This window comes from Squalius cephalus (genome assembly GCF_949319135.1).
Source record: "Squalius cephalus genome assembly, chromosome: 16".
Lineage (NCBI taxonomy): Eukaryota > Metazoa > Chordata > Actinopteri > Cypriniformes > Leuciscidae > Squalius > Squalius cephalus.
In genome coordinates, this window is record NC_137137.1 from 37,209,890 (window position 1) to 37,224,665 (window position 14,776).

Genomic DNA, 14,776 nt, shown 5'->3' on the forward strand with positions numbered 1-14,776 from the left:
GTGTGTGTGTGTGTGTGTGTGTGTGTGTGTGTGTGTGTGTGTGTGTGTTTAGGAGGCAGGCTGAAGAAAGGCTTGAGTTATTTCTTGAGTCAGCGGTTTCAGAAGTGTTCAGCGGATCATCAGCTGCAGGAGAGCGTCAGGATCAACCTGCACCGCCACGCCGCTCCATGTGAGTCTCACACACACACACACACACACACACACACACACACACACACACACACACCTCCGACTGACGGACACTTCATACAGCAGAGAGCTCGAGGAGCCGACCTCCAAACAACTGAACATACACAAACCCATAATGCTCGTAGGAGATCAGCTGACATCACTTCAGATGATCCAATCTTTACACTCCAGTAACTTTAGAAACGCTGCAGACACGTACTTTCTAACATTCGTTGGGTATCTCACGATGGGAACCCGCGGCCTTCCCAATATTTCATCATTCTCGCTCTCTTCCCGTGGAAGATTTTCGGAAGCTGTCCTCAGAAGACTTTGGGAATTATTTGCTTAACAGTTTACTGACGGAGCCGCAGGGTAACGTCCCTAACGCAGTAGTTCCTCAAGTTGTTGAGTGACTTTGTCACTTAGAGTGAAATAACTAACGTGTCAAGGCCAGTTTTCTGCTCTAAGTTTGCAGTTATTTTCCAAGTTTTTGGGGCGCTCACCACACACCGGAAAGAAGGAAAGGGAGAGCTCTAATCGCAGCACAGCTCTGGTTGTGGTGGATTTACCGTACGAAGAGGGTGCAGCTCCATCATGGCCACCGCGAAGGAACCGGAGAGACCCCGAGGAACAGGTCGTCCTCCACACGCTTGTGTAATGTGGATATCGGCAAAGGATTCACACATCTCTGCATCTCCTGTTTGGGTAGCGCTATCCGACCCCGAGGGCTGCCCGCTCTGCCACACGTTCTCGACTAGGACCCAGTGGTGGCTGGTCGGTTTTGAAATAGAGGAGGCACACAGATTTTTAGTGGTCGGATTTTTTAACTACTTTAAAATGGCTTTTTTTGGTCACTTACATACCTGAATATTTATAGAAAACAACACGTACATCAAGACAATGTAAATATAAGTTCACTCACCTAGTCCTAGCCTAGCACTAGAAGCAAAAAATCCATCCTTCTGTCCTTTTAAATGTCCGTGTTAAAAGAGCAGGTTCGGTCATTTAGTGAAGCTGATTGCTGTAGCCTATATCCAACGTAGGCATGGGTCTTCCTTCATTTTAAATTTAGCTGTAGTTTGAATGGGAGTTTAGTCAATTTGTTTGTATCAAATATTCAACATCTCTACTTTCCATAGTTATATCAGCGGTAGCAGTTCAAACTAATAATGTCTTGTCGATGACTGGTTGATATCCCAAGGGAAGCTTGCCTCCTCTGCCATGTAACTTTTCTCAACACTCCTTATCGCTGAAAGGGAAATACTCGATGGTGTTTGGCTCATTTTTTTATACTGACGGAGGCACAAGTTCCCCCTCTCCCTTTCTCTATCCCATCAGACTTGTGTTTTGCAGATTCGGCACATTCTGGGAAGAAGCGCGCGGTGGTTGCACTTACAGAGGTCAATTACAAACAAGAAATGCACATTCTGAGACATCAAATTTTGGGTAGGTTGTGCCTCCCCTGACAAGCCGCCACTGCTAAGACCCGAGAAAGGAGACTCCGAATGACAGTGACTGGAAAGCTGGACCCATGCCCCTTTGCTCAACCCAGAGAGGAACCCATGGATTGTCCGTGGAGAGCGGGAGAGGAAGATGACGATAACGAGGTGTTGTCGACCATCTTTGAGGACAAGTATGGCGACGATGAAGATGCTAATCTTCCCCCGAATCAGTCCCGTCCGCCGAGTGCACAGATAAGAGTTCACCCTCGCCGGGGCAGACGAACACTGATCTACTCGAGGCTCGTCGCAGGCTAGGTTGGCGATCAATTGGCCATCCCAACTGGCAGGACAAGGGACTGAATGAAACCTGTATGATGGAAAGAGACTTCTGTCACGTCTCCCTCCAGCGAGGCAGTTTATTCCAGCCGTCCCGGCCTGTGTGGCTGAAATCAAGAGGTTTTGGGACGAACCTTTTTCAGCCTGTCAATTTATTAGAGGAGATGGGTCATCAGCTGAACTCCGGGAGGAGATATGCGTCATCGCAGATTTAAACCTGCGCATGTCTTGCAGAGATGCGGATGGAGTACGGGCTTAGCGGCCGTGGGAGAGAGATCGCTGTGGCTGGGCTTGTCAGGACTTTCTGACAGGAGAAAGTGGAGTTTTTGCATGCCCCAATTGATCCGAAGGCCATGTTTGGTGCAACAGTAACAGCGATGCATCAGCAATGTGACCTGCGGAAAAAAAGAGGGAGAAGAATTCGAAGTCTGCCTCCCTAGAAAGCCAGCAGCTCGGCCTTATGACCCTTCCCGTCCCGCTCCACCACAACAGCCAGGAAACGCGACCCCACAGCAAAAGCCCAGTTTTGTGAAACCGAAGCAGTCTTTCACGGCCGCAGCAGCGAAACACCGGTCGGCTACCCCTCAGGGGAACAAGAAGAGGAGGTCGACCTGATACGCTGGTCAGTCATCAGGAAGGGTTTGGAGACAGCACTCAGGGTTTCTCTGTCCCATCCCTTCAGAACGATTCCTTTCTCCCTCCCGCGGGGAAAAGGAGAAGGAACTTAAATATGAAACATGTTCATGTGGATTGTTCAAAGTCGATGAGTTATGAGGTTTGTTCTGAGGGAGGAAGGTCAAAAGTTCATAAGTATCCCACCAAAAATAAAGTGTTAAGGGCCAAGGGTGCAGAGTGGAATAAAAAGGGGAAAAAAATCACAAAAGATTAAAACAATCACAAACGAATATGACTCCTTCGCTGGAGCGGTATTCCCCCCCCGCTAGTGAGCGAAGTCGGGAAAGGCCCACTCGCTGCTCACGCTGCATCCCTGGGTTTTAACCACGATAGAGAGAGGTTACAGACTTCAATTTGTTGTAAAACCTCCTGTGTTCAATGGAGTGGTAATTTCAGTGGCCAAAGGGGAATCAGCTCGGGTTTTAGAGGAAGAAATAGCCTCTTTGGTAAGAGGGATTCCAACGGAAGAGAGCCGCAAGGGCCTTTAGTCCCGTTATTGTGTGATTCCCAAAAGAGGGGGAGGTCTCTGTCCCATTTTGGATTTACGGGTCCTCAACAAACACCTCAGAAAATACAAAATCAAAACATTCGTCAAGGAGATTGGTTCACCACGGTGGATCTCCAGGACACATATTTTCACATAGATATATTTCCTGCTCACAGGAAATATCTGAGGTTCGCGTATCAGGACACAGCGTAAGAGTATACGAAAATACCATTCGGCCTTGCTCTAGCTCCCAGAGTTCTCAGCAAGTGTGTGGAAGGGGCTCTGACACCGTTAGGGAATGTAGGGGTCAGAGTTTCATCCTATCTGGACGATCCGCTAATCTGCACACCGTGCCCGCGGCAAGCAGAGAGCGAAACGTACACACTAGTGACGCATCTGGATGATTAGGTTTCAAAATAATCCAGACGAAGAGTTGTCTAACTCCATCACAGGAAATAGTCTACTTGGGTCTCAGGTTGGATTCAGTGATGTTTCGCGCCTTTCTATCAGAGGAACGCATCAAGACATCTCACAGCTGTCTCTCAACGAGGGAGATCAGTCCCTTTGACATTTTGTGCATTTCCTCAAGAATCATCATGTATTGGCCAGGACAGACAATACAACAGTGATAGCCTACATAAATCGGCAGGGAGGAGTGCGTTCTCACAAGCTTCACATGCTAGCGAAAGAACTGATTATGTGGAGCAGCAAGTCCTCCTGTCATTACGCACGACGCCTGTTCCAGGAGTAATGAACAGGGGAGCAGATCTACTGTCCCGAGGAAATCCTGGAGCCGATGGCCTTTCTCCATTGGGTTGCCATCAGAACCCCTCATGGACACGCTGGCTGGCAGCTATATTTACTAATATATCATAATGTATATAATTTTATATTCAGTAATACACTTCATAATATATTGATGTATATGTGATCAGATATGGCACTGCATGTGTAATATATTGCAGATAGCACAAGCACACCTACATACACAAAGTACTTAAATAAGAGACTAACCCTGTACTGTAGTACTGTATCCTTACTTTTAATATATAGTAATTATAGTCTTAATAATATTTGGCCAATCGTCAACCGAAGCACAGGCTCGACTCTTCACAATGGTAACCCCAAAACTCAGACATACCAGAAAAACGTTTAAAAAAAAATAAAAAATAGAACATTAAACACTAACAGATCTCCCCCTATATTAATATTGAGCAAAAATCATTAAATAACACTTCATTTTAACATTTACTCAGAAGCAAAGCATGCTGGGAACTAGAAATCTGTTGTAACTCATTCTGTGAATGTGTGTATATATAAACATACATTCACATTTATATGGGAACATGTATGTGCAATATATGTACACAATAAGGATAAAACTTTGTGGATATTACATGTAATGTTATTTTTGTCTTCATTTATAAATATTTTATATTCATTAATATATAGCCATACATGATTAATGCATATATTTCAGTATATTGAAAAATATAAGCACTAGTTTCCCATATATTGAAATGTATTATGTAATATATCGCATTATATTTTGCAGTATATTCCCATACATTTTTGTCCCGTAAGGGTTCATTGGTATTGTAGCGGTCTACACTGATTGCATGGAAAAGCTTTCCTTAACGAAGTGTTTTTGACTGAAGGTTGAGTGTTGTCAGACTCCTGCCATCGTTTAACATGTAAAAGAGCTGCTAGTGTGTTTTTGTTGGCATATGAATATAATCCTAACCCGTACACTGTAAATGCAGCTCTGCAGACCTCAAGAAACAAGGAGTTCATGTCGCTCCAGAAGAGTTGTGTGTGTGGATGATGGCAAGCAGATTAAAACGGCCACCCTGTTTGATTGCCCGTTCTGCTGTGTGTCTCTTACCCTGGTGCCATGTGACGGGCAAATCCCGTAAACTGCTCCAATCCTCTGGGTTTGAGGATTATAATGATTCTCTGAAGGTCTGAATCTGATATATTGGAAAAGGGACTTTGGTCACATGAAGAGAGAGAGAGACAGAGTTAACACCGTGGTAACACACACAGTGTGAACGCCGCAGTGATCCATGCAACACACACTGTAACTCTCTGAAATGATATACGAGTTAAAATAATAAAATAAACAAAGGCCTTTTTCTGCTGCGAGTATAAGGACAGCTGTTACAGCTGCTCTACGGCGGAAGTGAAGCTGATGCTAACATTTCTCCGAGAGATGGAGCGGGTTTAGTGTTAGTAAGTTTGAGTTTAGTTTCAGTAAACTCAGGAATGTGGACTGTTAAGTCAAGTTAGATTACATTAGGTCAACTTTTCCCCTTTATTTTCAGTGAGGCAACTGGCATTTGTTATCACTGACATAATATTATTTTACATTTTTAATCAAACTTTAGAATTTTTAATGAGTGCAGGTTTAGATGATCACTACTTCACCTTAAGTTTCTCACAGCAATCATATGGATTCTAAAGAAATGTGTTATTTTTATGACCGTTTTATATAATTCAAATAATTTAGCAGACACTTTTGTCCAATGAGGAGAACAAGAGAAGCAGTTGAACCAATTAACTGTTATCTATTACTATTTAACGTACATGGAACATCCTTACAATGTTATTTCTGATTGCTGAATGTTTTCATAGTGTAATCATAAAACGTTCTGATTACAACATTCTCGGAACGTCTTTATGATGTTATTAATATCTAATGAATGTTTTTGAAATGTTTGCATAAAACATTGGGAGAACAAATTTAATGAAATGTCTTTGTCTTCACTCATTGTTTCAAAGCAGCTTTACAGAAAATCATGATGTCATGTTTATAATATCTTAAAATCTTCATGCTTTAGAGTCGCATTTAGCAGATTCCCAGTGGAATATTCTCAGAGCGTTCTCTTGAAGTTATCAACATTCTTCCAATAACGTTCGTTCAGAGTTATCTACTCTTTAATAATATCTCAGAATCATTATAGATACATTGTTCATGGAAGGTATTTTTCAGGGACATTCAATCGGACATTTTTTAAACGTTACTATTTGTTTGATCATTAAAGAGAATTGAAGAGAGCATGAAGTCACACGACACATGCATGAGGAACAAACAATGAATGCAAGTTGTGTATGAAATATACAGGCAAGCAGGAACAATATTACAGCATTCTGTCAAATCACAGTCTTTGAAACTCCGTATGAAACACAGAAACGTTTTCTTTTTTCTGTTGTGTTGTTTTCCATATGTCTGGTTAGATTTGACTTGTGTGCTGCTGTATGTTTGAGTTTGTGTTCTTTTTTCCTTTTTGGAAAATGTTAGCTTTGCTCTTTATGATTCCATGTTTTGGTAAAATGTCTTGTCTGTTATTTTTGTAATTCAAATATTCAATGCACTTTTATATAAACGTTTATACTCTGGTAAAATGTGTCTTAACAGTTTTTGGCACAAAATTTTGTTAAGCTGAAATCCATACCTGTGGCTGTAAGAAATGAATTGCTCACATATTATCTATTTTTATAATTTGCATGAATATAAACGTAACTCTAAGTGTCTCAGTGTGTAGCGCTGTGAAGGTCCCGGTGGAGGCAGGAGTTTGCAGGTTCTCCGTGTGTCAGTGTGGGGTTCCTCCAGATTCAGAGACATGTAGCAGAGGTATATTTGCCATAATTGAAGTGTGTGTGTGTGTGTGTGTGTGTGTGTGTGTGTGTGTGTGAGCCTGTGATGGACTGGGCATCCGTCCAGGGTGTTGATGGTGGGATAGTCTCCAGCAACAGCACAATCCTAGACAGGAGAAATGGTGCGGAGAATCAACATTCCTGGGGGAATGTTTGTAGGACTTTTGCATAACCAAGAAAAAACATTCCTAAAATATTTAAACGTTTAAAACGTTTTAAAAAAAATCTGAAAAAGCGTTTGCATAACTTAATGGGAATGTTGGCAAAACATTCTAAGAACATATTTGTGTTAGCAGTGGTTGTTCTGTAGGCCAACATCAGTGCCTTGAATTTGATGCGAGCGGCTGTTTGAAACTAGTGCAAGTTTGTGAGGAGAGGAGTGACGTGCGTCTCTTCGGCTCGATAAAGACACTCTTGCTGCAGAATCTGGATCAGTTGCAGAGCTTTGACTGATGCTGGAAGGAGAGAGCATTACAATAGTCAATAGAGCTTGCAATAGAGCTTGGACAAGGAGTTGTGTAGCTCCGATAGGAAGGGCCTGATCCTCCTGATGTTGTATAAAGCAAATCTGCAGGATCGGGCAGTTCAAGCAATGTGGTCTGGTAAGTTCAACTGATCATCCATCAGAAGGTTCCTGGATGACCTTGATGGAGTTATGGATGATGAACCTACAGCTGAATGGAGAAGTTGTGATGAAGTGTTGGGTTGGCCGAGACCACAAGTTGCTCTGTCTTCACAAGGTTTAGTTGAAGGTGATGGTCCTTCATCCAGCCAGAAATGTCTGTCAGACTGAGATGCGAGCAGCAACCGTCGGATCATCAGGCTGTAATGAGAGGTAGAGTTGTGTGTCATCAGCGTAACAGTGATAGGAAAAAAAACATGTTTCTGAATGACAGATCCCAGTGATGACATGTAGATGGAGAAGAGAAGCGGTCCCAGCACTGAGCCCTGAGGCACTCCAGTAGCTAGATGATAACAGTGATGGGAAAAACCATGTTTCTGAATGACAGATCCTAGTGATGACATGTAGATGGAGAAGAGAAGCGGTCCCAGCACTGAGCCCTGAGACACTCCAGTAGCTAGATGATAACAGTGATGGGAAAAACCATGTTTCTGAATGACAGATCCTAGTGATGACATGTAGATGGAGAAGAGAAGCGGTCCCAGCACTGAGCCCTGAGACACTCCAGTAGCTAGATGATAACAGTGATGGGATAAACCATGTTTCTGAATGACAGATCCCAGTGATGACATGTAGATGGAGAAGAGAAGCGGTCCCAGCACTGAGCCCTGAGGCACTCCAGTAGCTAGATGATAGCAGTGATGGGATAAACCATGTTTCTGAATGACAGATCCCAGTGATGACATGTAGATGGAGAAGAGAAGCGGTCCCAGCACTGAGCCCTGAGGCACTCCAGTAGCTAGATGATAACAGTGATGGGAAAAACCATGTTTCTGAATGACAGATCCTAGTGATGACATGTAGATGGAGAAGAGAAGCGGTCCCAGCACTGAGCCCTGAGGCACTCCATTAGCTAGATGATAGCAGTGATGGGAAAAACCATGTTTCTGAATCACAGATCCTAGTGATGACATGTAGATGGAGAAGAGAAGCGGTCCCAGCACTGAGCCCTGAGGCACTCCAGTAGCTAGATGATAACAGTGATGGGAAAAACCATGTTTCTGAATGACAGATCCTAGTGATGACATGTAGATGGAGAAGAGAAGCGGTCCCAGCACTGAGCCCTGAGACACTCCAGTAGCTAGATGATAACAGTGATGGGAAAAACCATGTTTCTGAATGACAGATCCTAGTGATGACATGTAGATGGAGAAGAGAAGCGGTCCCAGCACTGAGCCCTGAGACACTCCAGTAGCTAGATGATAACAGTGATGGGATAAACCATGTTTCTGAATGACAGATCCCAGTGATGACATGTAGATGGAGAAGAGAAGCGGTCCCAGCACTGAGCCCTGAGGCACTCCAGTAGCTAGATGATAGCAGTGATGGGATAAACCATGTTTCTGAATGACAGATCCCAGTGATGACATGTAGATGGAGAAGAGAAGCGGTCCCAGCACTGAGCCCTGAGGCACTCCAGTAGCTAGATGATAACAGTGATGGGATAAACCATGTTTCTGAATGACAGATCCCAGTGATGACATGTAGATGGAGAAGAGAAGCGGTCCCAGCACTGAGCCCTGAGGCACTCCAGTAGCTAGATGATAGCAGTGATGGGAAAAACCATGTTTCTGAATCACAGATCCTAGTGATGACATGTAGATGGAGAAGAGAAGCGGTCCCAGCACTGAGCCCTGAGGCACTCCAGTAGCTAGATGATAACAGTGATGGGAAAAACCATGTTTCTGAATCACAGATCCTAGTGATGACATGTAGATGGAGAAGAGAAGCGGTCCCAGCACTGAGCCCTGAGGCACTCCAGTAGCTAGATGATAGCAGTGATAGGATAAAGAATGTTTCTGAATAACAGATCTAGTGATGACATGTAGATGTAGAAGAGAAGCAGTCCCAGCACTGAGCCCTGAGGCACTCCAGTAGCTAGATGATAGCAGTCATGGGAAAAAACATGTTTCTGAATCACAGATCCTAGTGATGACATGTAGATGTAGAAGAGAAGCAGTCCCAGCACTGAGCCCTGAGGCACTCCAGTAGCTAGATGATAACAGTGATGGGAAAAACCATGTTTCTGAATCACAGATCCTAGTGATGACATGTAGATGGAGAAGAGAAGCGGTCCCAGCACTGAGCCCTGAGGCACTCCAGTAGCTAGATGATAGCAGTGATAGGATAAAGAATGTTTCTGAATAACAGATCTAGTGATGACATGTAGATGGAGAAGAGAAGCAGTCCCAGCACTGAGCCCTGAGGCACTCCAGTAGCTAGATGATAGCAGTGATGGGAAAAACCATGTTTCTGAATCACAGATCCTAGTGATGACATGTAGATGGAGAAGAGAAGCGGTCCCAGCACTGAGCCCTGAGGCACTCCAGTAGCTAGATGATAGCAGTGATAGGATAAAGAATGTTTCTGAATAACAGATCTAGTGATGACATGTAGATGTAGAAGAGAAGCAGTCCCAGCACTGAGCCCTGAGGCACTCCAGTAGCTAGATGATAGCAGTCATGGGAAAAAACATGTTTCTGAATCACAGATCCTAGTGATGACATGTAGATGTAGAAGAGAAGCAGTCCCAGCACTGAGCCCTGAGGCACTCCAGTAGCTAGATGATAACAGTGATGGGAAAAACCATGTTTCTGAATCACAGATCCTAGTGATGACATGTAGATGTAGAAGAGAAGCGGTCCCAGCCCTGAGCCCTGAGGCACTCCAGTAGCTAGATGATAACAGTGATGGGGAAAACATGTTTCTGAATGACAGATCTAGTGATGACATGTAGATGTAGAAGAGAAGCGGTCCCAGCACTGAGCCCTGAGGCACTCCAGTAGCTAGATGATAGCAGTCATGGGAAAAACCATGTTTCTGAATCACAGATCCTAGTGATGACATGTAGATGTAGAAGAGAAGCGGTCCCAGCACTGAGCCCTGAGGCACTCCAGTAGCTAGATGATAACAGTGATGGGAAAAACCATGTTTCTGAATGACAGATCTAGTGATGACATGTAGATGGAGAAGAGAAGCGGTCCCAGCACTGAGCCCTGAGGCACTCCAGTAGCTAGATGATAACAGTGATGGGGAAAACATGTTTCTGAATCACAGATCCTAGTGATGACATGTAGATGTAGAAGAGAAGCGGTCCCAGCACTGAGCCCTGAGGCACTCCAGTAGCTAGATGATAGCAGTGATGGGAAAAACCATGTTTCTGAATCACAGATCCTAGTGATGACATGTAGATGGAGAAGAGAAGCGGTCCCAGCACTGAGCCCTGAGGCACTCCAGTAGCTAGATGATAACAGTGATAGGATAAAGAATGTTTCTGAATAACAGATCTAGTGATGACATGTAGATGGAGAAGAGAAGCAGTCCCAGCACTGAGCCCTGAGGCACTCCAGTAGCTAGATGATAGCAGTGATGGGAAAAACCATGTTTCTGAATCACAGATCCTAGTGATGACATGTAGATGGAGAAGAGAAGCGGTCCCAGCACTGAGCCCTGAGGCACTCCAGTAGCTAGATGATAGCAGTGATAGGATAAAGAATGTTTCTGAATAACAGATCTAGTGATGACATGTAGATGTAGAAGAGAAGCAGTCCCAGCACTGAGCCCTGAGGCACTCCAGTAGCTAGATGATAGCAGTCATGGGAAAAAACATGTTTCTGAATCACAGATCCTAGTGATGACATGTAGATGTAGAAGAGAAGCAGTCCCAGCACTGAGCCCTGAGGCACTCCAGTAGCTAGATGATAACAGTGATGGGAAAAACCATGTTTCTGAATCACAGATCCTAGTGATGACATGTAGATGTAGAAGAGAAGCGGTCCCAGCCCTGAGCCCTGAGGCACTCCAGTAGCTAGATGATAACAGTGATGGGAAAAACCATGTTTCTGAATGACAGATCTAGTGATGACATGTAGATGTAGAAGAGAAGCGGTCCCAGCACTGAGCCCTGAGGCACTCCAGTAGCTAGATGATAACAGTGATGGGAAAACATGTTTCTGAATGACAGATCTAGTGATGACATGTAGATGTAGAAGAGAAGCGGTCCCAGCACTGAGCCCTGAGGCACTCCAGTAGCTAGATGATAGCAGTCATGGGAAAAACCATGTTTCTGAATCACAGATCCTAGTGATGACATGTAGATGTAGAAGAGAAGCGGTCCCAGCACTGAGCCCTGAGGCACTCCAGTAGCTAGATGATAACAGTGATGGGAAAAACCATGTTTCTGAATGACAGATCTAGTGATGACATGTAGATGGAGAAGAGAAGCGGTCCCAGCACTGAGCCCTGAGGCACTCCAGTAGCTAGATGATAACAGTGATGGGGAAAACATGTTTCTGAATCACAGATCCTAGTGATGACATGTAGATGGAGAAGAGAAGTGGTCCCAGCACTGAGCCCTGAGGCACTCCAGTAGCTAGATGATAACAGTGATGGGAAAAACCATGTTTCTGAATGACAGATCTAGTGATGACATGTAGATGGAGAAGAGAAGCAATCCCAGCACTGAGCCCTGAGGCACTCCAGTAGCTAGATGATAACAGTGATGGGAAAAACCATGTTTCTGAATGACAGATCTAGTGATGACATGTAGATGGAGAAGAGAAGCGGTCCCAGCACTGAGCCCTGAGGCACTCCAGTAGCTAGATGATAACAGTGATGGGGAAAACATGTTTCTGAATCACAGATCCTAGTGATGACATGTAGATGTAGAAGAGAAGCGGTCCCAGCACTGAGCCCTGAGGCACTCCAGTAGCTAGATGATAACAGTGATGGGAAAAACCATGTTTCTGAATCACAGATCTAGTGATGACATGTAGATGGAGAAGAGAAGCGGTCCCAGCACTGAGCCCTGAGGCACTCCAGTAGCTAGATGATAACAGTGATGGGAAAAACCATGTTTCTGAATGACAGATCTAGTGATGACATGTAGATGGAGAAGAGAAGCAATCCCAGCACTGAGCCCTGAGGCACTCCAGTAGCTAGATGATAACAGTGATGGGAAAAACCATGTTTCTGAATCACAGATCTAGTGATGACATGTAGATGGAGAAGAGAAGCGGTCCCAGCACTGAGCCCTGAGGCACTCCAGTAGCTAGATGATAACAGTGATGGGGAAAACATGTTTCTGAATGACAGATCTAGTGATGACATGTAGATGTAGAAGAGAAGCGGTCCCAGCACTGAGCCCTGAGACACTCCAGTAGCTAGATGATAGCAGTCATGGGAAAAACCATGTTTCTGAATCACAGATCTAGTGATGACATGTAGATGGAGAAGAGAAGCGGTCCCAGCACTGAGCCCTGAGGCACTCCAGTAGCTAGATGATAACAGTGATGGGAAAAACCATGTTTCTGAATCACAGATCCTAGTGATGACATGTAGATGTAGAAGAGAAGCGGTCCCAGCCCTGAGCCCTGAGGCACTCCAGTAGCTAGATGATAACAGTGATGGGGAAAACATGTTTCTGAATGACAGATCTAGTGATGACATGTAGATGTAGAAGAGAAGCGGTCCCAGCACTGAGCCCTGAGGCACTCCAGTAGCTAGATGATAGCAGTCATGGGAAAAACCATGTTTCTGAATCACAGATCTAGTGATGACATGTAGATGGAGAAGAGAAGCGGTCCCAGCACTGAGCCCTGAGGCACTCCAGTAGCTAGATGATAACAGTGATGGGAAAAACCATGTTTCTGAATCACAGATCCTAGTGATGACATGTAGATGTAGAAGAGAAGCGGTCCCAGCACTGAGCCCTGAGGCACTGCAGTAGCTAGATGATAACAGTGATGGGATAAACCATGTTTCTGAATGACAGATCCTAGTGATGACATGTAGATGTAGAAGAGAAGCGGTCCCAGCACTGAGCCCTGAGACACTCCAGTAGCTAGATGATAACAGTGATGGGATAAACCATGTTTCTGAATGACAGATCCCAGTGATGACATGTAGATGGAGAAGAGAAGCGGTCCCAGCACTGAGCCCTGAGGCACTCCAGTAGCTAGATGATAAGAGTGATGGGAAAAACCATGTTTCTGAATGACAGATCCTAGTGATGACATGTAGATGGAGAAGAGAAGCGGTCCCAGCACTGAGCCCTGAGACACTCCAGTAGCTAGATGATAGCAGTGATGGGATAAACCATGTTTCTGAATGACAGATCCCAGTGATGACATGTAGATGGAGAAGAGAAGCGGTCCCAGCACTGAGCCCTGAGGCACTCCAGTAGCTAGATGATAACAGTGATGGGATAAACCATGTTTCTGAATGACAGATCCCAGTGATGACATGTAGATGGAGAAGAGAAGCGGTCCCAGCACTGAGCCCTGAGGCACTCCAGTAGCTAGATGATAGCAGTGATGGGAAAAACCATGTTTCTGAATCACAGATCCTAGTGATGACATGTAGATGTAGAAGAGAAGCAGTCCCAGCACTGAGCCCTGAGGCACTCCAGTAGCTAGATGATAGCAGTGATGGGAAAAATCATGTTTCTGAATCACAGATCCTAGTGACGACATGTAGATGGAGAAGAGAAGTGGTCCCAGCACTGAGCCCTGAGGCACTCCAGTAGCTAGATGATAACAGTGATGGGAAAAACCATGTTTCTGAATCACAGATCCTAGTGATGACATGTAGATGTAGAAGAGAAGCGGTCCCAGCCCTGAGCCCTGAGGCACTCCAGTAGCTAGATGATAACAGTGATGGGGAAAACATGTTTCTGAATGACAGATCTAGTGATGACATGTAGATGTAGAAGAGAAGCGGTCCCAGCACTGAGCCCTGAGGCACTCCAGTAGCTAGATGATAGCAGTCATGGGAAAAACCATGTTTCTGAATCACAGATCCTAGTGATGACATGTAGATGTAGAAGAGAAGCAATCCCAGCACTGAGCCCTGAGGCACTCCAGTAGCTAGATGATAACAGTGATGGGAAAAACCATGTTTCTGAATCACAGATCCTAGTGATGACATGTAGATGGAGAAGAGAAGCAGTCCCAGCACTGAGCCCTGAGGCACTCCAGTAGCTAGATGATAGCAGTCATGGGAAAAACCATGTTTCTGAATCACAGATCCTAGTGATGACATGTAGATGTAGAAGAGAAGCGGTCCCAGCACTGAGCCCTGAGGCACTCCAGTAGCTAGATGATAGCAGTCATGGGAAAAACCATGTTTCTGAATCACAGATCCTAGTGATGACATGTAGATGTAGAAGAGAAGCAATCCCAGCACTGAGCCCTGAGGCACTCCAGTAGCTAGATGATAACAGTGATGGGAAAAACCATGTTTCTGAATCACAGATCTAGTGATGACATGTAGATGGAGAAGAGAAGCGGTCCCAGCACTGAGCCCTGAGGCACTCCAGTAGCTAGATGA